Source organism: Ornithodoros turicata, chromosome 4 (genome assembly GCF_037126465.1).
Source record: "Ornithodoros turicata isolate Travis chromosome 4, ASM3712646v1, whole genome shotgun sequence".
Taxonomy (NCBI): Eukaryota; Metazoa; Arthropoda; class Arachnida; order Ixodida; family Argasidae; genus Ornithodoros; species Ornithodoros turicata.
Genome location: NC_088204.1, coordinates 67,286,456 through 67,313,231, shown reverse-complemented (window position 1 = coordinate 67,313,231; position 26,776 = coordinate 67,286,456). Strand labels below are relative to the sequence as shown.

Genomic DNA, 26,776 nt, shown 5'->3' with positions numbered 1-26,776 from the left:
AATGCTCCTTTAAAACTTATCGATTCATGGAGTTTTGGTCTACATCAATTGGACCAGCGACATGGCCGAGCGGGTTAAGTCGTCGCGCTCGTTGGTGGTAGCCAAGGTCGTGCTGAAGACTGGCACAGGTGCTGGGTTCAAATCCTCCCACCGGTTGTGCTGTCCGAGGTTTTCCCTGATTTTTCCGAAGACTTTCCGGACGAATGTCGGCACAGTTCCCCCTGAAGTCGGCACAGGACGCATACTATAACCCCTCTGTCCCCCACTCCTTCCTGCTGTCCTCTCTCCATCCGTCCACATCTGTACGCCGCTCATATCCACAGTTGCTTCGCGGCGCTAACACAAAATAAATTAAAAAAAGAATTGTGTAAGTACTTCTACTCCGCTACATAAGATATCTTACATTTTAGAAGAATACACCTTTGAGGAAAGTGAAATCGAGAGTACGCTCAACTGATATTTTTTATTCCGTACATGTATTTTCAAAGCACGACGTGTATACTATTCACTCGAGACAATGAGGAGGTAAACACCCTACACCACGATATCGTAAAAGGAACCACTCCGGCTCTCCGCGATACTTTCGAAACTTTCCGAAACAAGCGCCGTTCATAATAGATTAGTGGGCGACCGGCGACTCCATCGCATGAAGGAAGCGGACACCGGGGCTCGGATTTCTTGAACCTCTTTTGTGTCCTTTGCTGGGCGGCTGGGTACTCGGTGTCCCGACATGCATCCGGGATTCAAAGGAATGAAAGGGAGGGTTCCTTCGCTGTTAGAGTGATTAGCTCCGTTGCCTTTTATCTGTAGCACTTTGCTTTTGTTGCCCAGGATGGGGTCTGAGTAGGAGTTTTCAGTTCGATGTTCAGCAAGTCTTAGATGTCGCGCTCATGTATGCAACGTATAGCGGTCTTGACGGTGCGTAGGGCGTATGCATAGTGGTGTCACGTGGTGTCGTAAATGGTAGGATGCGAAAAATGGAAAGTAGCGTGTCGGAGAGTGTAAGGTGAAGACTTTGTGATCTTAGAGAGTTCATTACTGGTTCTGAACAAGACTGCGCGAATCTTGCATGCACGTCAAAATATGTCGTGCAACATTGTTTCTGTCCAGAGTAGTGACTCAGAAAAATATATCATCTGGCGGGCTACATCAACTTTTCTATGGTACAGTACGCACAGAGTCTTTCTTGTTTCTTAGGGTTAAGGCAGTATAAAACAAATTTTTTCTCCCTATTTCCACCATCCCATCTCCGAAAAAACCCCAAAACCAACTCGCCAAAGTGCAAATTCAGTCACCGACACAGGTACTGGACAGGTACCTTTTTTTTTTTTACTTGCCGCACGAAAAAACTGCTTCGTCACCGGATATCCAGTTTTGCCCTATTCTACAGCTTCTGTAATAAAGCGCGATTTTTGCACCCGATTAAAAGTACACAAATTTCGAAAACCCCAGAACGCAAGGGCCTAGGATTTTTGAATGAACAAAACTGAGATACCGAATTGCGTAACTGTCGCATTAGTTGCATAGATTGATGAAGCTACAGATTACCAGAGCTGACGGGAAGTAGTGCTTGAACAGGACAGGTTGTACCCTGCCCTTGTTGTATGTGACATAAAGAAGGGTACTCACAAGAGCGCGAAGTGACGTGAAGGGTAATGGCAATTGAAGTAGATTTACACGGAAGGTGTGTCAGATATGTGAAGGGTGAAGAAGCGGTGTTTGGGCGAAATCTCGGAAGAAAGTGAAACGTTAGTAATAAAATTTCAACCAGACATTTATGAAAGTGAAAGGAAACAAAAAGGTTACAAGATATGAAAGTGTTTCATCAGCGTTATTTATTTATGTATAGTAATATTAAATATACTAATTTATATTTCATAGCATGTCATAAAGTCCTACTGATGTACAGGCGTAAACTGTCTGCTGTTCCTGTAAAGCGTGCTTTGCCTGAATAGCGCATGAGCGAAGCAGGAAAGATAACTCTACATTTTTTTGTCCACCGTTTTCTTGCAGTAAATATAACCCATTTTAGCTTGTTTCAAATGTATGTTTTCTATACAATTTTCCGAACACCAACAAAAGGAAATGAAGAAGAATGCATAGTAATGTGCTTGTACGCATGTTGAATATTTCGCGCTTGGATTAAGTATACAGCACTGGGCTCCAATAACACAACTACAGCAACGCCTTATTTTGGTGATGATGGATGTGGTGTCTTAACTATACTTTACTATATTTTACTGTTACTTTACTATATTGTGCTGTTACTATATTACTTTACTATACTGTACTGTTCAATATTTCATTACCTGTATGTATCCGCATTTCTAACCAAACCGTGGTGGTCATATGCCTGCCGATGATCCATCACTTTAACACTTTCATACTTTATTTGAATTACGACTTGCGAGTAAGTTTCACTTTTCAACGTAGAAACAGCACGGAATGTATCTACTACCGATGTATTCATTTTGGTGAAGCATTATCACGTCCTAGCACCAGGGGCAGGTAAATTGTTTTTCGGCATCCACAAGCTCAATTCTTCCTCAGCAGCATAGTTGCGACAAACTAGCCAACTTATCAACCCTACGTTATAGTTATACTTATTTGAATATCATCCACATATGCGTCACTCTTTATTACATTCAATGTTCAAATGCAAGCTTTTTCACTCCTAATAACTGACTCCGCACCGATTGCTGCGTTATTCGCCGAGGTCAATAAATAATTTACTCAAGTCAATCTTCCCTGTTCACATTTTTATCTAATTTTGCCTGGTACGGAAATTTCAAGCAGTATCTTCGATGTAAGAACTGTCTCTGTACGCGTACCGCGTAGGCCATGAGCCGCAACATACTCCGGCAAGGATTTTCCACGCGGAAGGGCGCTGCTGCCGAGCGGGCCATCCAATCACCTTTTTGTTTCTGCTTTCGCGGTCTTTCCCACTTATCCTTCTTCCCGCTTATCGGGTAATGCCTCTTTCCGGCTTAGCGTATTCCGTGCCAAGTCTCCCGAGACTTCCGCGAGAATCATCCTGTTTCCACCCTCTTTGTGGCAGGAGTCGGTTTCTGCAGTCTGGCAACGCTGTCACCTTTCATAAACGCCCGCACTTATTTGCCCGCTAGGAGAGGTTTGGGTATATTTGGATGTTTTCTCTCTTTTGTTCTTCCGATACCTTGACATGTGCGGCCTGCGAATTCTCGAGATAAAAACGCTGAAACGCTGAGGGTCTTGTTAGGTAAGCACGAGTTAAAAGAAGAAGAAAAAAATAGAAAAAGACTCGACTGAACCGGAAAGTGATTTTTATTTGTGTATTTATTGATGATGATACCTCAGCGACCCCAGCGGGACGTTAAAATGAGGATGAATTAAGTGGAATAAAAAAAAAATAATATGCAAACAACAAAATCAGCAACTTTAGTTTGAGATGATGAATATGGGGGTTTCATCGCCAAGGACGATACACTACCCCATTGCTGGTGGTAATGTGAAGGATGAAATAATGAGCCCCTTCACAATAAGGATAGAAGCCCTATGGTGTCCAAGAAGAGCTTTGAGGACAGAGCGTTGGTGGGCTAGGTGTGGCCACAATAGGCAAACGATCACTATAAACAATATGACTCTAGACTGTAACACTAATACACATGAAAAACAAAGTTGGTATCTGAGAGGGATCTGACAAGAAGTTTGGCATGAATATGCTTACATGTAGTTCAGTATTGTACCATTTTGTCCCAGCCGCAACTTTATTTTTGATGGTAATGAATGGGGTATGCCTCTTGGCCCTTGCGGTATTTCAATGAATAATTAAACGAAATAAATTTCAGTGGGATGTGGCAGGAAGGATATTGTACTAGCGCGGTGGTTCCTATCTAGTTGCAATATTCCAGGGTTCCAGACGTGGAATTACTGGAACATGAGACAATTGATGATCTGAGGCTGGAACACATATAGAAGGACAAATGACTTCGATCGGTGAGTGACTTCGATCGTTCATGGAATTACTGTCATGTAATGGATACTTAGTCATCATTAAACAGTTTTATTTCGACACGAAGAGTACGCACGATTATCCTGTAATAGACAGCTACATTATCCAAGAAATGGTTGCGAGATGGAGATAAAAACGTCACAATAAAGGGACCATGAAGAGAGTTTTCTAAAACTTTCAGATCAGCACGGTTTATGATTATCGGGCTGACCGGAAATACTTTATCCTGGAAACACTTGCGTGCCGCCATATTACAATGCATTGATATCACCAGTAGGGCGCTAACAAGCGGGCGCAAGACGGTACCCCAGGAAAGGAGAGAGAGACAACACACAGGAAATTCTCATTGCGGAGGCGCCAATTTTAAAAAAAGGAACAAACAAACGTGGTTGGTGGATTCGAAAGATTCGATTCGCCGTTTTGGGCACCGTGATTCGGATTCCCGAATCTCGAATCCCTGCCTACACTCTTAAAAATGAACTTGCAAACATAGCACGCTCCTAGCCAACCATCACCCCGAATGACAACGTTCTCGCTCTAGATTTGTTGAAAACGGGAGGAGGAGCCTATTTTGTGCCATTATGCACGGCACAAAATAGGCTCCTCCTCCCGTTTTCAACAAATCAGGGGCGAGAACGTTGTCATTCCGGATGATGGTTGGCTAGGAGCGTGCTATGTGGTGAAGTTCATTTCTAAGAGTGTAGGCAGGGATTCGAGATTCGGGAATCCGAATCACAGTGCCCAAAACGGCGAATCGAATCTTTCGAATGCACCAACCACGTTTGTTTGTTTCTTTTTTAAAATTGGCGCCTCCGGAGTCCGCCGAAAACCTGATTGGCTTTCAAATTGATTGGCACCAAAAATGTCCGGCTGTGCTATCTGGGGTTTTTCCTGGGTTTTCCTCAGACGCTTTTAGACATATGTCGGCACAGTTCCCTCAGAAGTCGGCCCAGGACGCACATTCCCCCGGGCGTCAGTCGTGACGTTGCCCACCTCTGTGAGGCCGACAACAGCGAGCCCTTTCGCAACCACCATCACCACCGGATTTGAGGAAACTGTCGAAAAAGTTTCGGATCACACCCCCATCGACACTAATGTGAGAAAGACCCTTCAAAACACCGGTTGTCATAGCTGATAAAAAACAAAAAACAAAAAATCACACACACACAGAGCAGGCTGGACCCTAAGTGGGTGAGAATGCTGGTGGTTTTGAACAAAAATCTGCATTAATTTAAAACTTTCATGATAAACAGTTTTTGTTTGTTTGTTTACACCGTTCTGAACTGAAAGAGTTGAAACAGGAACTCTCTTATATTACAAGTTCAAAACTAACATGGTTTTGCTTATGACTGTTTCTTGGTTTTATGGAAAGAATTTAGACTCGAGAGTTTATGTATCTCCTGTAGTCGATGAACACGACGTTAAACAAATTACGTTTAAGAAAAAGCGTATGCGTACGCTTTCCCCAGAAAGTGAGCTATTATTGAATTTGTTTTTCATTAAACAAAGATATCAAACTTTGCTTCAAAACACTTTCCAGTAGAAGCGTTTTTGTTTTCGGGTTTTTTATATTCTTTTTTGAGAAAGGATTCGAAAGATTCGAGATTCCTAGGAATCGTGGATTCGCATTCGGATTCGAAAAATTCTGGATTCGTCCCATCTCTACTGGTAAGAATCTTCATTTAGATGTTTAAGAGCACCACACGGCCTTACTTTTTAAGCGAGCATAAGCATATTACAAGCGGGAAGCCTTCGTCAGAAATCAATGTCCATCTCAGAGCATTTGACGGATATGTTATATCGGAGGTCAGCATCCTAATAACAACTGCCACAAAAATTCCGAAAGATAAAAAATAAAATGAAAAATAAAAGAGAAAACGTAGTCCCTCGGTATATCTGGCCGATCTTCCGCTGCGATTTTTATCTCTATCAGTCTTTCCTCCATTTTGATCCTGTACCATTCCAACAAACATTAGCTCGACGGAAAACAACAACAACAACAACACGCAAAAATACGGTGCCACGTACTACGACGGTTCCATCAAGAACGTCACATCGCACCAGGGCCAGCACTCACAATTCCCGATCCCTATCGGGAAAGAGCGGATGCACCTCCTTCCCTACCCCATTTTTTCTTTCTCCATTGTGTGAGCCTCCTTTATGCCTCTTCGTGCACGTACACGTTGTGTGTTCCTACGCATCTTACATATTCAAAGAATATTTCACCACTCCTCACGGTGTATATACTCACATTCTACGAGGAACTCCGTGGGCGTCTTATTGAAAAAGAATCGGAGATGGGAGCTTAGATAAATATTGCATTGAGTGATAGCAGCTCTCTCAAAGGGCATCATAAATCTATCCTCGCAGCTTCGTAAATAGAACATGTACACAGAGCACGCTAACGCCCCCTTCTGGTCGTGATGTGTTTGAACATCTCTCTTTCTCTCTCTTTGTCACTTTCTCGTGTCGAGGAATAAAAGTGTTCAATAAGGTAATATGGCGACGACGGAGTAGCATTATCCGTTATGATGATCCTAATCCGAAAGATATCCTGCCCTTAGGATGACGACGTCGAAAGAAGATGACGAGTGCTATTTCTGCAGGTGGTCATAGCGATACTCGGCAAAGAGAAGGGCATGGCTTGACAGAGTGGAAGCATTAATAATGTAGGGGACGCTGCGGGCGATAGACGGCAGTCGTGACGACGTTGATGCTCGCCGGAACTTGTAGAGAGGTTGAATTCTTGTGCAGGTCACTGTGTGTATTTAAGATGGTTTTATCACATTCAGTTCCGTCAGATTTTAGCCCGATTAGCGTTGTTATTTGTATTTATTGCGGTGTCTGCGGGCAGCTATATATTTGACGTGCGCAACATATCCCCCCATATGAGTTTGGGGAGCCCTGCAATCTGTCTGTGGTCGTCAAAGCACACGTTCGTCATTGACTCATTTGGAGTGTTGCCATCATCGGTTATGGCCCAATTATTTGGTCATCCAGAAGCTGTCACGAAAATGAATGAAATAGGAGACATCCAAAGTAGCGCTCTCTGCGCTGCTTTTAATAGGTATTATCGGTATGATTCCCCATCTCGCATGTTACAGTCGGCTGACGTTCCTACAATACCGTACAAGTTGATACAACGCTTAAAAACACTTTCGTTAATCCTGAGTAATAACTAGGGCACAAATTTTTAGGAACTAAAAAGGCCGAAAATAGGCGTGCATGTAAGCCCCAAAAAGCACCAAAAATAGGCAGTAAACAGAGAAAATAAGCACGTTCTCCTGAAGATATACATTGGCTTTCTTGTACACCTTTTCACTATATGCGATGCTGTGCGCTCGCACTCGTTTAAATACTATATCAGTTCAGTTTCAGTTTTATTTCTCCTTTGCGGATGGAAGACGGGATAAAAAGTCTTAAGCTTGACAAAGATCCCGCTCCCATTCTCCCATTACACAACGTACAGCAACAGTCACATATGAACAAACAGAAGGTTAGGTATCAAGAACAAAGGCAACAAAAAACGAATACACCATTTCATATCTAGGAAAAAGGAAATAAGACTATTTTTAGACAATAATAGGAAATCTGAAAACACGCATACTAATGTATTTATTAAGAACAGAAGCTAGTAGATATTGCAATGATTGTTTGCCATAGTTTGTTCGACATCGCTGTGTATAAAACTGTTCGGCACGAAATTGATAGGAAGAGGGGCGTTTTTGAATGTTACAGAGTTGCAAAAACGCTGTGTTGTCTTGACGAGTGCTCACCGAATACATCAATGCAAGTCTGTAATGTAGGAACCGTCGTATAGGGATATTGTTATAGTATCTAAATAAACCTGAACTCTGTGAGAAACGGCGAGCTCCAGCAATAATCCTAAGTGCACTCCTTTGCAAACGGGATAACATATTTATAATACAAAGTGTAATCGTGCCCCATACAAGAAAACAGTAACTATATTTCGAAACGAACAGTGTATTTGATGATATATATGATACTATACAAGCTTCAACTCCTCGTATAAGAATACAGTCAAACTCCTTTATAGCGAACACCTTTTTAACGAAAATACCACTACAGCAAATTTTTTTGCGGTCCCGCTGGAGCCCTATACGTCCAATAATGGACATCCTTTTTAACGAAAATACCTTTACTGCGATTTTTTTTTTTTGCTGTCCCCTGAGTTTCGTTGTAAAGGAGTTTATGTACTATGCATGGGGCGTATCCCAGAATGGCACCTCGATATTAACACCGATATTTTATCCGCTCATTGTCCAGAAAGTACACTATAACCAATCATGTTTTCAACACCCCAGTGAGCCTTGAAGGTTTCGAAAAGCTCAAGAAAGGCTGCGTGTCTAAATCCCTTCTTATACCTGAATATCTTCTATTCATACAAAGTATCGAAGAAAACCAAAGTTCCTTCAGCTACAGGAATGAAAGCAACCCTCGGTCGTGCATAAAAAAAAAAAAGAAAGAAAGAAAGAAAAACAACAGCGAATATGCCATTGCACACCAATTGCACTATCATTGCACTAATATGGCACTCTTGCACGATTCTTCTGCCGTGCTCTACCGTGGTCGTCGGATGCCAAAATCAGGCCTTTGCTGCACGAGCAGCGAAAATGGGCCAGAGTGAGCATCCTCGTTCTTAGGTTTGGTGTGTAAGTATACATTACAAGCGCGAAGGGGTGAAAGAAGAGAGCATGACAAGGTCAGAAAAGGCAATTATGGAATGAAATCGAGAAAAAGGCTGGTAAGCTAGAAAATGCCGCGCTTAGGCACTTTTAAGCATTTATAGGCGAATGCCTAAAGTGCGGGACCTAAAACTGATGTATCGGGACATCGAAACACATAAATATGAAGCGGGAGGAAGACTTTGCAATAAGGACTGGAAATCTTTTCAGCAATATTCCTTTCTTTCAGAATTTACTTTTTGATCGCCTACTTGAAGAGTCTATCGCGTGTTAGACGATGTCGTCTTTTGTACCTTTAAGTCAGGATTATTGCTTGGCAGGATAATCATAATCGGTGGCTTTACGTCGAGATGCAGCAACAATAGCAGCTACATGTATGACGATGGGATGAGATGATGATGATTGCGACACCGTACCTCAGTGCATGTAGGTCAGTATATGAGTGGGATGACGATGAAAAAGATGACACACACACAAACACACATGCACGCACGCGCGCGCGCGCATACATGACAGAACAGATAGCAAGTGAGATACTGCAGGTGCAGAGGCGCAGTAACCGTCCGGGTTAGCAGGTCATTCAGTCGACCACACCTGTAGTAGGATGGAACAACTATTGCGTGTAGACCTGGATGTTGTGCTCCTTGCATATAATAACTGCGTGTATATCAATTGTGCGTATGCATGGTGTAACATATATATAGGGTGTAACATATATAGAGAGTTCCGCGTTATCAGCATTTATTCTTGGGAAGATTTATCCATTTTGCAACATTCGTGTAGTTTTTGCATTTTAAAACGCTTGCGCCGAAAATAGATGCCGGAAAATCGGTAGCTATAGAGACTGATACCAGGAAAGCCGCCCAGAAGTGTGTGTGTGTGGGAGGGGGGGATATGTTTATTGAAAAAAAAAAAAGCGGGGAAAGGTTAGTCAGGCATAGGACGACTTGCTATTCCTTCAATAAAAAGAAAATGAAAAAAGAAAGAAAGAGAAGAAAACACACAAAAAATGGGCCTTAGAGGCTTGTCGAGAGGCCGGTGGCACGGAGAAAGCTCAAGAGGGTAGTCGTAACTGCCCTCTGGTTGTGCTGGACCGTGCCGAGCAGGGTGGCCAAAGTGCCGTTAGGGACAGACTCAGAAGTGGGACATTGAGAACGCTAACGGAGAATTTCATTTCCTTTGTTTGTGGGTTCCACGTGTACTTCACCTCACTGACCCGCTCATAAAAGTCTTATGGGGGAAAGTATTTCCCAGAAGTAGAGGTTAGCGGCTCCGTAGGCCGGAATATTCCTCGCGTTCCACCTGGAAACGAGGTGAAGGAAAAACTACCTAGGACACAGACCTTTTTCGTTGGGTGAGTAGGAGTTCTTGCGATAGTGGTCCTGCCGCCACGTTGCTCTTCACAACGGTTTTGTACGCCTAACGGGTCTGAGCTATATACAGTCGAAATCTCTCAATTAGGTTGCTACAAGTTAATGCCCGTCAAGTTGTCTAGAAATAGTGGACATATCGTCCGATGTTATTATGCAGATTTGGTCAACGAGTGAAATAAATATTGCATTTAGGAAAAACGAAAATGTGACGCTACGGAGGAAAACGAGGCATCGGGTATCGGCATTTTCGGTGTGTTGCACCAGATGTAAGAGTGTAATTCGGTGTTTTTCGGAATATGCCGAATTTTCAGCGAAATATTCGGCAGCTATTTTTCGGCCTTTTTCGGCCAATGCCGAAAACGCTGAACTTTACATATAATTTACCGCTCCTCCTTCAACGCCATAGTATGTCAGAAGTACTATAAAGAAAGAAAGAAAACAAAGAAATCCTGAACGGCCAAGAGCGTCAGCGATTACGTGCATGCTTACATAATATAGTACGAAGGACACGACCTTGAACAAATGGTGCGTGCTTCTTATATACGCCTCATCTGTGCATGCACGAAAGTACCGTGTTAATTTGATGATTATACACACTTTTTTGCTCTGTGTCTCTAAATCCCGGGGCAGCTCGTTAGCAAGAGCTTCACGGCATGGTGAGCCTCATTTGGTCCTGTGCCCTTGAAGCGTCGTCAGTGCAGACCCAACAAAGTGCTCTAATTTGGAGCCTTACTGCTATCCCGCCTCAGTGGAGCATTTACTATTTATTAGTAGAATCTACGCAACAAAGCTCTGCTGGTATGCATAAAACAGTCCCTAATGTACCGAGGGGTCTGCGTTACGCGCGATTAACGCAGCCTCAGAGATATGCGGGCCGTGTGGCTGAAATGAGAGATAGGCGAGGACGGGGGTAAATTATGGTCGCTCTATGAGCACGTCGCTATGTACACTGGAACCGTACGCCGCGGTATTACGCGTTTGAAAACAGTTTACATGTCGCGGTCCTGCTGCGGTGTGTTTGCTTGATCGTCTCCTATAATCTAAATAGGTCGTTATCGTGAAGCGAGGTGTGTTTGTATGTCAGTGCTGTTCTTTCGTTCGGTAATCTGAACTTGTATGTGTAATATTACATGCTGACAATCATCGGAAAATAGCCGTCACTGTAGGGTGGTGGACATAGTACTAGCTTGTCGAGCGGTTTCCTTATGAAATACATCAGTGGTGTCATATCGAATTGCTTTGTTTCTATGTAAAAATCGACGTAAGTATTTATCCATGAATATCAATGAATCCACACTAGAGGAGTGGTATCTATATAGCTGCTTTAAGGGTAATGAGTAAATTCCTGGGTTGTATTGCGCAACTATTGCGGTGTCAATATTATCTACGTTGTCGTTGTACTCCGTACTACGTTGCTATATCGGTTTGTTATTAAGTTTGTGATACGTTTTATTGTTTTGCTACCGAGTGTGGGCACGTTGTCCATCATCTTTTCCGAAATGTCGGCTTCGTTTATCAAATACTCCCACAGTCCCCCTCCCCCTCCCCTATCTAATGAGATGAATCATTAGTGCGAGGAATAGACTCATCAGTGTTGCTAACTTAACTCTTGGGAGGTGTCCTAGCAGTGTGCTTAAGCCACGAATAACAACAAGGCAACACATTGTAAGCATTTTATATGAACATTATTGCCATTTTGTGTGGTTCGAAATATTGCGTGAAGAAGAATAATAATAATAAAAAAAGAAAACTCGCTGAAGGTACTAAGCGATAAAATCATCCAAGAAATCGTCAGCCTGCGTTATTAATTAATTAACGAGATTGCTCTCACCATATTAAAGACACTGCCTTCATGACGTAATCCACATACGTATTTACGATGCATACTTTCGGCACAATCAAACTTCGAGGAACTATCAAACAACTAAGGAAGAAAAAAAAACGTGCTGTCGTCGTCAATGTTTGTACAGCCTGCCTCGGCTAATTCACGTTATTGACGTCGTATACACAAGAAAACTCACTCAATTCACATACATCCAGTCATACCATACCGTACCATACCATACCATACCATACCATACCATACCATACATGTCGTACCGTACTACCCGTACCACACGACACCAACCATTTTCATCGTACTATACACGACATTGCTGTGAAGATTGGGGATCCTGTACCATAACCTATACTGTATCCATCCATCCATCCATACTGCTACCATCCTTACCTATACTGCAAGTACCAATGCGGGTAACGAAGCGTAACCGGAAACAAGTCCTTTCGAACAGGGAGGGCGGTCGTCCACCGTCCTGGTACATGCATCAGCCATGTAAAGACCCGCGAAGACCCTACTCGTCCTTTTCTAGCAAGACGAACAAAGCTATTATCCCCTCCTTGTTGATGTTCCCTCCTTTCTCCCGGACTAATGCTTCCTCCTACTGAAGTCGTAGTGAGGATGGTGGCTTCTTTGTGTTCACCTACGATGCTCTCTGTCTTGGGTGCCCAGTGGGATATATTTGGGGCTCCCTAAGATGCGTACGACACTGCGAGGTTTTCTTTCCTCGAGTGGGGAAGGGTAATAAGGGTGGGATGAATGAAAGAGATACGTAAGAGGGAGCTATAAGATGGGCGTGAGTTTTAACTGTGAGCATACTGTGTGCCCTTTTATTCTTACGATGCAGGTTTTCGTAGCGCGACGACAGCCATCTTTAGCCATCCTTTAAAGGAGTACAGAGGGCCATAAAAAAAAATATATATATATATTCAGGTTAAGACCTCTGATGAAAGTGTGTGTGTGTCATCTTACCGGATAGCGCGAAAGGTTTTGAAGTGTGCAATTTGTTTCCCAGAAAAAAAAAATCTCATAAACATGGCTCCGCGCGTTAACGCTTAATTCTCCACACTCCGGGTATAACGAGGAGGAGAAGGTATGACGCCACGTCACCGATGACGTTACAGGGAGAACTCGTTCCGGTTCGTCGGTCAGTGGGGGTCAGCGCCTTCTCCCTTTGTCGCCGTAAACCCGTTTTGCAAGTTCTCCTGGAGAACTGTGGATAGAAGGAGCGGTCGAATCATGGCCGAGCCAAGAGCAATGCGTTTTCAGAACCCCGAACAGAAGTCTAGCAGACGACAGCGGAGTAGCAGACATTTGTCTGGACCAATCAGCGAGCGTGATCCTTGTAGCGTCAGCGCTAGGTCCCAGGTAGATCACAGGCTGGTACTGCTCTCCACCGCCGTTGCGCACGGTCGCTTTTAGCGGCGTACTTTAAGTTCAATTTCTGCGATAATTATGACTCTGTGGTGTGAATTACTTCCCATGGTGCATCTTACTGGCCTACTTAACAGTTTTATAGGGAGAAAACAGGATGTTAAAAATGACTCCTGTGCTACATTACGATGAGCTCACTGCTCGGCACTCAACATACTGAGTGCTAAGTGTCCAGTGTTAACACACATCAGCTGGTCCCACCGGCGCGACCCATGACCTCTTCTTCTTCCGTTCTTTTTTTTTTTTTTTTTTTTGTCTACATTTAGCCATCCAAAAGAGTTTCGCCTCTTCGCTTTACGTGCTACAAGTTCGTATGAGGAATGGTCGCACACCACCTCACGTAGAAGGTGTAACCTTCGTTCACCTCAATCTCTTGCGGTATATATGCCGCTCATTTCCAAACCCTGTGACTCGGCTTCGGAGCCCGGGATCCCGGGACCCCGAAATCCCGGGATTTCAGCATAATTTCATGTCCCGAAATCCCGGGATTTCGCAAGGCCAAATCCCAGGATTTCGGGATTATAAATTTCGGCTTTTCTGACAACAAATATTTGGTGGTACGACTGAAAGGGAAAGAATGGTGTCCAACCGACTTTTTGTTTCAAGCATTCCTTCCCCGAAAAATATGATTTGCTATCCGAAATCGAACCAACCTTATCGTCCACGACAAATTACAACGAAGTTAGCTGCTGACTCATGTGAACTACGCAAGCCATAGCGGAGAACAGCCCTCTCTCTCACACACTTTTTCTCACTAGAATGTTCCGTGGGTATGACAGAAGACGCGAACTATATCGCAATTTGTGATAGCATGGTTGTGCACATGGATAGTCCTATACGACATCCTGGGTATAGTTGCGAAAAAAATCCCGATCCCGTCCCGGGATCTCGGTATCCACATTTCGAAATCCCGAAATCCCGGGGTTGTAAAAACGGCACGGAATTCGGAACCCTATACCTGTGACCTCTCGTTGTTGACAGCTGCCATTACACTCGGAGAAAGAGTCGAGGAAACGTACGCGTGTCAGCTACACGCGCACAAAACGTATCCCTCCAGGCCTCATCTCGCTCGATAAATCTGATTGGCTGGTCGTGAAAGTTAGAGTCGGTGCCGAGGAGCATCTGTGGCTTTGCTAGACCTCCGTATGGATACCTATATCCAGTAACAATAGGCTGCAACGACACTGTTAGGAAAAAGGGTAGAGCAGCTACACCTTTTAGGAGGTAATAGTTGTCGCATATATGTTGTGTAATTTAAATGGTAAAGTTCTACCTGGTACCAGTCACTCTACAAAAATAGAGTAGTGTGTGTGTGGGGGGGGGGGGGGTAGTTCGCCGTTGTTGGCCGCAAACGAGTCGGCGTAGTCACGACTATAGCCAAAAGCATAAAAAAAAAGAGACAAGGCGCAAAAGATAAAAAAAAGAGCTTCACCACATAGCAGGTTGTCCGCTAACAATAATTATCCACGAATGATAGGATTACCGCTTCTGATTCGGTGAGCGAGGGGGGCGTATGCCGTTTTTGTAGCAATCTGGATAGATGATAATTCCATTTAGCACCCCTTCACGCCCCTTTTCAGACGCTATGTTGACATGGATGGTAACTGTAGAAGTTACCACCTTTTCACGCCCCTTTTTCTTAGAGTACATGCAGCTTCGGCTATAGTAGTGTAGAAAGAAATAGAATAGACAAGACGCAGCAACGCGAGTGTTCGTACTCCCTAACATCGAGGAACTTTCTAAGAAATACTTTAAATAGCGCAAGCATATATTAATGGACTATGACTATGATTATAACTGGACTATACTAATACCGGACTGGACTGCACGTTTGAATTGCTTTCGGCTGAATGCCGTCTGGAAACTGCCGGCCTGGGTAGCTCAGTCGGTAGCGTGTTGGCGTACTGAGCTCAAGATCGCGGCTACCATCCGAGCCGGGGACAGTAGCAACGTGGGAAAGGTAAACATTGCTTGAGTCGGAGATTTCCAGGGCACGTCAAAAGAGCCCCAGGTGGCCGAAATTGGTGGTCACAAATTGGTCACATGCAGCATGTCGTCACACAAATAGGCTAACACTTTACGTGTTAATCTACTCCAGTTACTTTTTTAACTTGTACAATTTTACATTTGATTTTATAATTTTACGTTTCATTTTACAATTTTACTAATTTTATAATTACAACTACATTCGCAATTTTCTTTTAATTTTACTAATTTTACATTTACGTTTGTAATTTTACACCTTTACATGTAATTTGACAGTTCTTTTTTACTTCTCTCATTTATCTTTTCAATTACCTCTGTGTTAAAACTCGGGAGACTGGGAACCTTTAACACCATCGTCAAGCTGACAACGCCCGTTTACCATTAACATTACCATTAACATCATCGAGATTAACATCGTTGTAAGCAATCGTTGCTGTCCGTAGCATGGCCGCAGGCCGCTCGTGTCACACTGCAATATTCTCCGTCTACGAAGCTGCATATCTCTATCATGTTCTTTGGCAGTCGTTCACCCTTCATGACATTTGCGGAGTGGATGCTTATAGCACGTTTTACCTCTCCTCGCCGTGATGAATTGCTGATGACATCCTTGCAGTAAAAGCGTGGGCCTTGTATGAGTGGCCTGTCTTAAAACAGCTTGGCACTGGATGCACCCCTGCGTATAGGGCGTGAACAGTCTACCGAGATTATGCTCTAATCAGAGCTGCAGTCCCGCAGTTAGCGTTAGTGGGCTTATTTGACCGATGAATATTTTCTCGATAGGCAAAACACGTTGTCATTTCGTTCAGTTATTGCAACGGTTATCCATATCCATGCTCTTTCGCACGACTCCTTGAAAAGTGGGCGAGCCATAATTTGGTTTTTCGCGGTACACCGTGTTACGGAAGAGGAACGTTCATCACTCGCGTCCTCATTCCTCACTCCCCACTGTCTCCCCTGTGAGGCGCAGAAATCCTCCCTCGCGCTGTCGAGATGACGCTGTCGACTGGAAGAGCTAGGAATATGTCCTCTCACTGTGTCTTCATTTTTATTTATTTTTCTTCGCGAGCACTGATATTAGGAGTCGGAAAGTAACCTGAACATCTAAAGGCACTGTCGCTCGCAAAAAGAAATAGAAACAGAGAAAGAAGACGAGGAGTCCCTATAGCATTTCGCGGCAGAGGCGAAGGGCTGTCTTCTGCTTCTTTTCTGAATTCCCGGATGTGTATCTCACTCCCTTTCCTCTCTCTCTCTCTCTCTTGTGTTCAATAAATGGTGATGCGCATTCGGTGCACTTACGGAGTGTTGGGTTGCCTAGTGGCAGGGACCATTTCGGTTTCTAGTGTATCATGCGCGGCTGTTCATTTGCTCCTGTTCCTCAGGATGCTCTTATTTCCTCTCCTTTTTCTCTCTCTCGTTTCCTCTCCTTTTCCTTTTCTTTTTTGTTCTCTTCCTTTCCGGAAGTCGTGTGTGAACGCTAATGTTACCTTCCATTTCGGACACGTGTGATACACGTTCCTTTTTATAGTGTACAGTGCGTTCGATGATGAGAAAGCCGTTATTTTTTTTTTGGGGGGGGGGGGCAGTTATGCGAGTCTGACGAAAAAATGTAAACATGCGGGAGATGCAAGGCATTATGGGAGGCGGAAGAAGGAGAGGAGTTCAAGTTGAGAGTGTGGCATTTTGGGACGTCACCGACGTCTGCTTTTGCATTTCACGGAAAAAAGGACAGCTTTTCAAAAGTGATGAGCAAAACAGACAGATGCAGGTACAACAGTAGGTAGACGGGAAGACACGCTCAGTTCTGAATTTTTCAAATTGCATAATGCACGAGGAAGCCAGAAATTCTTAGATTTAGTGAAAATTGGAGGCTGTCTGACGTTACACAGCAACAAATGAAATTACGTATCGGAGTTGACGAAACTAATACATGTATACCGGGTGTTTCAGTTAAATCCCCGGGCTAAATAATTCGCGAACCGGTGCACCAATCGAATAACTTTCTTTTTTACAAGTATCTGTCCAATACCGCTTACAAGATGCGCACCGCGTGAATGAGCGGGAGGCGCTCATTATTTAAATAAAAATTAAGTGACTTTCGTGAAAAAAGTTAACTTCTAAAGCAGGGCGCCGCCGGCATTAAAATGGGTACTACCCCTTCTGGAACCTTCAGTAGATACCTTTTAGAGAAAAATCTGCAACCGAAGCGGGTCATTTGTTGCAGTAATAAATGTGTTTCGGTTTACATATTTTAGTCGCGGCTGGTCGCGGTGAAGCGCAAAAGGACGCTTTTCCACTCCCTTATCCACCAACGAATTACGTCCTTTTGCGCTTCGCCGCGACCAGCCGCGACAAAAATACGTAAACCGAAACCAATTAATTACTGCAAAAAATGACCCGCTTCGGTGGCAGATTTTTCTCTAAAAGGTGTCCACTGAAGGTCCCAAAAGGGGTAGTACCCATTTTAATGCCAACGGCGCTCTACTTTAGAAGTTAGCTTTTTTCACGAAGCTCATTTGAATTATTATTTAAATAATGAGCGCCTCCCGCTCATTCACGCGGTACGCATCTTGTAGGCGGTATTGGGCAGATACTTGTAAAAAAGAGAGTTATTCGATTGGTGCACCGGTTCGCGAATTATTTAACCCGGGGATTTAACTGAAACACCCGGTATATGAGAATAAGTTGGTGTGAAGAGTGGTTGAAAATGCGCGAAGCTTTATTGTTTTTTGTTGCTTTTTTTCGCGTCTTATTTTCCTGACAGTTCTGCTGCTCTTTGCATTGTGATGTTTGGATATGTCTTACTCGAAGTGACGGGTAATGAGGAAATTTGAGGAAATAAGCAAATGAGGAAATTTTCCACTTAACTTGGCGCATTAACCAGGATCCGTATGTGATATGAAATGAACGTTGAGGTGATAAAACAACAACATCAACTTTATTGTCTGATGAATGGATGAAAAAAAAACTGTATGAGAAAAATGTATGAGGAAACAACAAATGTTACTTTCGTGCGACAGAACTTCGTTTAAAATTAGGTGCAGAGTCGTACATATGCTCGCTCTCTGTGTTCATAAAGCCGTACAGAGAACTCCACACTGCGCAATATATAGAGACAATCAAAGCTGAACACAGTCCAGCACGTACGATAATACGTAGGCAGTATAAGATAGTGTAGTTGCACGCCACGGAGTAAATTTTCCCTGGAAAAACGAAAGAGATGAGCTACGATGCTGTCCCTTGCGCGCATCTTCCCTTGCGTGCTGCAATCAAGTAGCGCGATATGAATCTCTCTTCGAGTAACAGAAACAAAAACGAAAAATAAATGCAATCTAACGAATGAGAAGAGACGGAGTAATAGATTACCGGTCAAAACAGACGGCGGGGGGGGGGGGGATAACGGGACAGACGAATCAGTAACGACATCCCTGAAGAACATTTCCGCTTCAGCATTGTCTCGAGGTTCTGATAGGAGAAGGAGGAGCTATTTTGGCGCAGAAAATAAGTGGCCCTATCGTATATCTTAATAGTCCACGTATCTTCGCTTCATCTTCAGAGGTCTTCTCGGATTTCGCTGCTGCCATCTCCCTCGGCGCAAGTTTTGTCGGTACTTTGGCTATTGTCTCTGGCCATTACTGTTTTGTCTCGCGCTATTTCGAGAACCTGCTTCCTTCGCTATAGTTTTGTTCCGAATTTACGGTACGACGGCGGAAAGCGAGACAAAGAATCAGGTGTCATCGAGGAGGGGGGGGGGAGGGATTTGAAGAACGTGCATGCCGTGAATGCAATCTGAGACGTTCCCTACGGTATTGTTAAGGGAAGAGCCGCCAGCATCCAGGACGGAGGCTGTTTCTCTTCAGTCTCCTTCCTCCGAATTATGGGCGGCTCTCGCCTTGAGGCTGTTCCCTTAAGTTTTCCCTGAACGTTCGCGGGATTCTCTATACCTTTCTACACTACACTCTTAGAAATGAACTTCACCGCATAGCACGCTCCTAGCCAACCATCATACCGAATGATATCGTTATCTGCCCTGATTTGTTGAAAACGGGAGGCGTACGCCTTTTTGTGACACTTATGCTGTTCATAATTGTCACAAAAAAAGGCGTATGCCTCCCGTTTTCAACAAATCACGGCAGACAACGCTATCATTTGTGATGATGGTTGGCTAGGAGCGTGCTGTGCGGTGAAGTTCATTTTTAAGAGTGCAGGTGAGCGATGTAAGAAGAACCGCTGGCATTAATCGCTCCATTCTCTGTGCGAGTGTATACTTCCATCAACATGCGTGACCTCCTTGCTTTTGAACGATAGGCGGTTCGTGGATGGTAATAGATCTCTCTGGTTGGCTAGGAGCGTGCTATGCGGTGAAGTTCATTTCTAAGCGTGTAGTGTAGAAAGGTAGAGAATCCCGCACAGTTCCCCTAGAAGTCGGCCCAGGACGCACATTTCCCCAGGGCGTCAGTCGTGACGTTGCCCACATACGTGAGGCCGACAACGGCAAGCCCTTTCAACATCACCACCACCACCACCTCATTTCTAAGAGTGGGATATTGATTAGGGGTAGGTTTTGCTCCTGTCCGGAGGTCCCAAACTGGCTTAGAGCGCAGGGTTGGCAGTATTACCACGTATTCATTGCAGATACATATCTTCATTAGTCTCGTATCCTAATTCCCACATAGTGTACCGTTATAATTGCTGGCACTGTGTGTGATATGGATTCTGTGTGTACTCTTAGAAATGAACTCCACCGCATAGCACGCTCCGAGCCAGCCATCATCTCGAATGATATCGTTATTTGCCCTGGTTCGTTGAAAACGTACGCCTTTTTTTCTTTTTTAGAATTATGAACAGCATAAGCGTCACAAAAAAGGCGTACGCGTCCCGTTTTTGACCAGGGCAGATAACTATATAATTCGAGGTGATGGTTGGCTAGGAGCGTGCTATGCGGTGAAGTTCATTTTTAAGAATGTACCATTCTGATGTGACAATCGTTTTCGGCTGCGCGTGATTTCGCCGAGAGCGTCGCGTCCGTCCGTTACATTGCATTCGAAACGAATCCACGGTGCATTAGTCATTATTGTTATGATTGTAACCATTATTTTGGCACAAAAACTTATATAAGTAACCAGAAAACTGCTGGACTGAGATCCAACTTGAGAAGAAAACAGGTGTGCTGCAAGCTCGAAGTACTGCATGCGACACGGTTGTCGTGAATCGTCTCTCAGTATAGTTCTGCAGCCCATATTTCCCTGTTTGCACTCGGAAATGTTGTTCCACTATTGTATTTAAAGAAAGACCATATGCTTCACGAGTTTATTGCTCAAAATAAATGATCTTGCAACACCTGGAGATTTGAGATGGGATAAACCACAGTGCGCTGATTTCAGACAACCGTGCAGCAAGCAGTACATCGAAATGAATAGCGAAATAAGAGAGTGTTTTTCTTTTTTAAGAGACTGTTTTATTGGTGCCCAAGAACAGCCTCAAGGGCTGCTCACCTCACCATGCTCACCAATGCTCACCCCAAGAGAGTGCACGGGCACGCATTCACTTGTATACACGCAAAAACACGTAGAAGGGACGTTTCAAAGTAAAAAAGTACCTGCGCTTCCTGCACGATTTTTATTTTTATTTTTCGAAGAACATTAGAAGGTCGATATTGCTATCACACTCTATACGATATCTGATTAACATGTGAACATACCTGGAGCGAGATCCCTTATCGTTCCTGTATAGCGTTCCCGGGTTAGTTAGTACAGCTCCGAGCAACCCGGCCCTCGTGATTTGATACCGGAAAAGAGTTGATGTGATGCGATGTGATGAAAAAAAAAAAAATGGGGATGTGAGTTACGACAAAGTCCAACTGGCTATCCCAGTACGCTTGCACACACAAAGTACAAACAGATGAGTTATTCTCCCTATAATCCATGCCAAGTTCGACCTCTACCGATTACAAACGCTTCTGCATTGCATCTTGAAACAAGCACGCACGCTATACTGACTCTGACGTCTTCTGACGTCATCGTTTTGTATAATGCTCTGACGAGCACACCACGTGAGCGAACCTCCCTGTGCTATCAAATTCCAGTGTAGTGCATAACTTTCTCTTTGTCTGTCTTCTGGTGCACGATTGATCCTGTCAATTTTTTTTTATTTACACATACTGCAGCCTCAGTCCGAGGCTATAGCAGGAGTGAAGAAAACTGAGAAGGTGACACACAGCCATCGATGGAATTCCACTGATTGATTGATTGATTGAAAGAAAGAAAAAAATTGGGAATTCCACTCAGGGTAATGCAACGTGGGAAACGACTATACTTGTAACCGTCAACTCTAGAAAAAAGAGGTACAATATTTAGTTTGTGGAAAAATGAGCGGAGGTCATCCCCATATCATCGTCACCATGTATCTCTCTCTCTCTTGTGGAAAACTTAAGTGAGGAAGAACCAGAGAAAGTAATAAGGGATGCAGAAGGGATATTCAGATTACCATTCACAACCGCATGATAGGTTTTTGAAACGAAGAGCTCGCCGCCTATCCTGAAGTGTACTACCTTTATAAAATACTAGCTTTTTTAAAAATAATTATTCATTATTATTATTATTATTATTCATTATAACGGCACCCTCGTCCACGTTTCCGGTTCCGGCACCTATACGAAAGTGCAGACCTCTTCTCAATCTCACACTGCCAAGCTCTCGCGCGAAAGATATATTTACGCGTTATTTATGTTACTGCATGTCATTGCTTTTCTCGCTCCGGTATTCACCTCTAGGGTGGCCGCTTGAAAAGTGCTGAATTGGCAAAGTACACCCGTTTTCGACAATATTGGTCTCTTCCCTCCAAGTCACATACTCTAGAAATGTCGCCCTGCTTCAGCTTCAAAGATAGATTCACGAGGACCTGAGTGGGGGAAAAAATATACTTCTTTCATTCGCTCACAATATATATCGCATCGCTGTTTGTTCCAGGTACCTTCTTTGCGTTTGCACAGTTGTATCGAGTTTCGGGCAAATAGAGTTTTACGCTCTTTTATATTCTAAAGCGCAGACAGGGGAAATATGTTCGTTTTTCCGATATTCGATAAATATCGTTCCGTATCGTTCCGTCTTCGGCTAAAATGCGACCCGTGGTAGCGCTTTTGCTCTCCAATGAGGTTGGTTTTGGTTTGCACGCGAAAAAATAAGGTGGGGATTGTGGGACTCATGAATAAAGCCGGCTACCCCATTTCAATTAGATGTCAAATACAGTAAGCAAATTGATAATTAATTGATAAAGGAACGAAAACGACAATGACAAACGCGGTCACATGTCACAGATGCGACATTGTTATAGTCACAGTAAAGTCGTAGTCACGTACATCCAATAGGTCGACGTCTTACGAAGAAGTGCACAAACGTCATAAAGCGCTGGGAAGTGTTTAGTCGGGAGTCGAGGAACCAGAACTGCGACCGTTGCGTCAGAAGGTGAGCTGACCAATCGGGCTAAGGTTTTCTGGGGATCCTGCTGCTGACATCATCGACGGGGCTGTATGACATGTTCCTCATTCAGGACCCACGGACCCACGCATTCGGCAGTTGTGGAAGTCTGCTCGCTAAAGTCTATCTAGTTCTGTTATCCGATCAGGATCCGATCAGGATATGACTTGCACCCAGTGCTGTGCGCGCTACCGAAACTAAGTCACGGAATCCTGCTACCTGCTACTTCACTCAAAAGTAGCGCCATACTAGCGTCGTTGCAAGTTCGAAAATATAACGGGGAGGATATGTTTATTAGCAATAGAAAGGAAATGTCATCCAGAGAGAGGTCGGCTTGCTATTCCAAAAAAAAAAGAGAAGAAAAGGAAAGGAAAAGAAGAATAGGAAAAAAGAAGGAAAGGAAAGAAAAAGGAAGAACACAAAACTAAAACTGAAAAATCGCACACACGGTCACACAATCACAAGGGGTTGACAAGGTTCGAAGCGTGGAGAAAGTGGAGGAGCGCAGTGGTGAAAGCCCACTGGGTCGGCTGCCAGAGCGGGACCCAGTAAGGTAGCCAGTGTTATAGTGTCGTAGCCAAGCTGGGATACACGACAACAGTGGGCGTCACGATGCAGAGGGTGTTGCCGGCAGTGTACAATGCATTGGGGAATACCATTCACCACGTCACAGCTAGTGCAGAGGGGAGTGCTAGATTTACTCATTTTGAATATAACGGGTTATCGCTACCGCTACCAAACAGAAGTACAAATATATTTCTGCCACTTTACCGCTACTACAACTCTGCATTCAGGCATTACAGAAGATTGCGCTAGAATAGTCGGCCACAGAGTAGATGTACACTCTTAAAAATGAACTTCACCGCATAGCACGCTCCTAGCCAACCATCAACTGGAATGATATCACTATGTGCCCTGATTTGCTCAAACCAGTAGGCGTACGCCTTTTTGTGACACTTATGCTGTTCATAATTGTCACAAAAATGGCGTACGCCCCCCGTTTTCAGCAAATCAGGGCAGATAACGATATCATTCGAGATGATGGTTGGCTACGAGCGTGCTATGCGGTGAAGTTCATTTTTAAGAGTGTAGATGTAGAAGAACAACAACAACAACATAGATGAATGGATGATGATGATGTGGGATGATGATGATGAAATGTAGCTGAGAAGTATTTGTTGTTGGGCTAGTTGGTGCATTGCCGTAAAGATCTTCTGTACTGCAGTGCACCTATACTGGCCCAACAACAAATACTGCTCAGCATTGAGGCATATATCGTTGTCTAATGTACCTAGAGATGCTGGGTTATTAAAATTCCTCCAATTAGCTGGCATGCAGCATAAGATATACTACAAGTTGCAGTCAAGGAAACTGTATGTAGCTTCCGACATTCACATAAGGCAGATGTACATAGGGTACCCATTCGTATTGAAGCCCATAGGAAATGCGACGTCGTCACTGCGCATGCCCAGAACCTTAGAACCTGAACAGTGCTAACCGGCTAGATGTGCATGTACACCCTCTTCTACAACGCAAAAGCTTTTCAATAATGGCGTCCTACGAGAACAGTTTTGCGTTGCAAATATCCATTATTCCCAAACCCTACCTCTTCCCTCTTGTACTTGCACTTGTTTGGCTGACATCTCCTTTTGTGTGAATAGAACATATACCCCCCCTCCCCCCCAACACTCTCGTGTACTGTCATCGGGTCTCATCATCATGCAATGTGTGTGCGTGTGTGGGGGGGGGTTCATTTTTCTTGTGTGTACCTTTGCTAATTATATCACATCAGACATTGATTTAAAAATAGTCCAATATCTTTTTTTAAGCTAGAGATTTAGAAACTGTGGGTGCGTAAAACGTTACTATTTCTCTCAGGTGGAATGTAACAAACGCGCCGAGCATGCAGCAGTGGACAAACACGACGGTAGAGCCCACATGCCCTATAGAACAACTAAAAGCAATCGCCAATGAGACCATAGCACACTACCAGCATGCATATCTCACGCGAAACAATAATTGAATCACATTTGACGATACCAGCTCTACAGTTATTTAACCTCCACAGCAATGCTTCGCCACGACTGTTTCACATCATGCCAAGCATGAAAAACAACGACAAAGGAACAGTCTTTTCCCCCCGTGAAATGATCATGGATACTTTTTTTTTGTGCTTCCATGATCTCTCTCTGTTCCTATTCCGCACGACAAAACATACTCTGTATCTGATATGAAAAATGCAATTGAACTAAACAACTGAAATATATCAATAACGCGCATACGCTATCTCTCCATCTGCTAGTGTAGCTAAAAAACATCCCCGTTGTTCACATTGTGTAATGTCACATACGAGGGGGTGTTGAAAAGGTCTCGGCACGGCCTATAGAGTCATAAACCTTTGTTACAATTCGACATATTCACCTCGAAGTTCAACGCACTTGGCATGTCGTTCCTGAAGCTTCCTTAACCCTTGAATAAAGAAATCCGACATCTGCTCTCCGAAATATGCTTCGGCTGTTCCTGACACCTCCGAGTTCTCCGAGAATCTTCCCTCTGAATCTTTTTTTCAGGTTCGGAAACAAAACAAAACAAAACAAAACAAAAAAATGTTCCGATGGGGCAAGGCCTGACGGCTTGTGTTGAATACATTCAAATGGCAAGTCCTTCAGAACCTGAATTGTCTTGTGATGTGACGTGATAAAGAAAAAAAAGGGGGGGAATTGTTTTGTCTACTTTGTGGGCCGGCGCATTGCCCATTGAAAAGAGGAACGCCCTTCCGTGGCTTCCCGCGCCGTCGTAGTCATGATTTATTTGTTGTTGTTGTCGTTCCCGCGCCGTTTTCCTTCCAAGTCTCATTTAACAGGCAGAGAAAGCTACACTAGTTCGCTGCATTAACTGTTCCACTCTTCTGGAGATAATCAGTCATCAAATCGCCTGCCATGAGCGAGAAAACCGCGGTCGTGACCTTTGCCGGCAGCGGAGCAGTGTAGTTGTCATCGGAGATACTCCGAGTATGTCAATTCCAATTCATTGATGAACACAGAGGAGGAAGTCGAGGATTACCTCTGTGACAACTAGTATATGGCAAGATAAGCCACGCTGATGTCCCAATTTCTGACCGTAAGCCGTTGACGCTGATATAAGCCAATAAGCCAACAGAGACGCGCAAAATGACACGCTGCTTCTCGCAAATAACGGAAACCCAGTGAAAATGTTCCCATTGTAAACAAAATCCTTCTTAAGCATATACCTTAATCTCACCGAGATGCTACGGCAGTGCCCTTTAATAAAGCACTCACTGTGATATAACAATAACGCTTCCGCAAGCGCGAGCACAGAGGACGCTGCCCCCAACATGAATGACACTGCAAACCAAAGGGAGAGAGATTTTGACGGTGCTCGTCGCGAAAGGCCGCATTTCTGGGGCTGGCGAGTCGTTGCGGCCGTAAAAACGAACGGGCAATTTCGCCTCCATCCCCCGTTGTTATTCATGATTGCGCAACAGCCACCGCTGCGAGTCTTCTCGGCAGGGGGAAGAAAGTATACTAAAGGAGACCTGACCTCTTTCTTTCCCGCTTGACCCGTTGCTGGCTTTTGCGGGCCACGTCTGTTTTGAGTGGTCAGTCGCTCTCCCATTTCGAGAAGGCAAGAGTAAAGCGCAGTATTTACAGAAAGACCTGGTGAGTTTCAGACACCGTTGTTTCGTAAACTTCGGTCGCGGTCATTCCATTGGCGAGTAAGGGACAATAGTCATGCCTGCATAGTGTATTTTCATCTTAAAACGTTGTTCGTCCCCTTCTAATAATTTTGGACAGATCAGCTGCGGTGAGGACAACTGCGAGGCGTGGAAGTGTATAAGGATCACCGGTTCATCCGTATCTCATTCTTCATATGTGAATAATCACCGGAATAACTGTAGATATATTCATTGTAAAAAAAAATGGGGTGGGGAGTGCGTGTACATGTGCCCGTAACAA

General features: G+C 44.0%; 1 protein-coding gene across 1 annotated transcript in view; it reads right to left on the bottom strand.

The window, feature by feature from the left end:
• The window catches only part of LOC135391753 (uncharacterized), a 185,944-nt gene that overhangs the window by 157,274 nt on the left and 1,894 nt on the right, over positions 1 to 26,776 (bottom strand). The gene's annotated exons all lie outside the window — the stretch shown is intronic.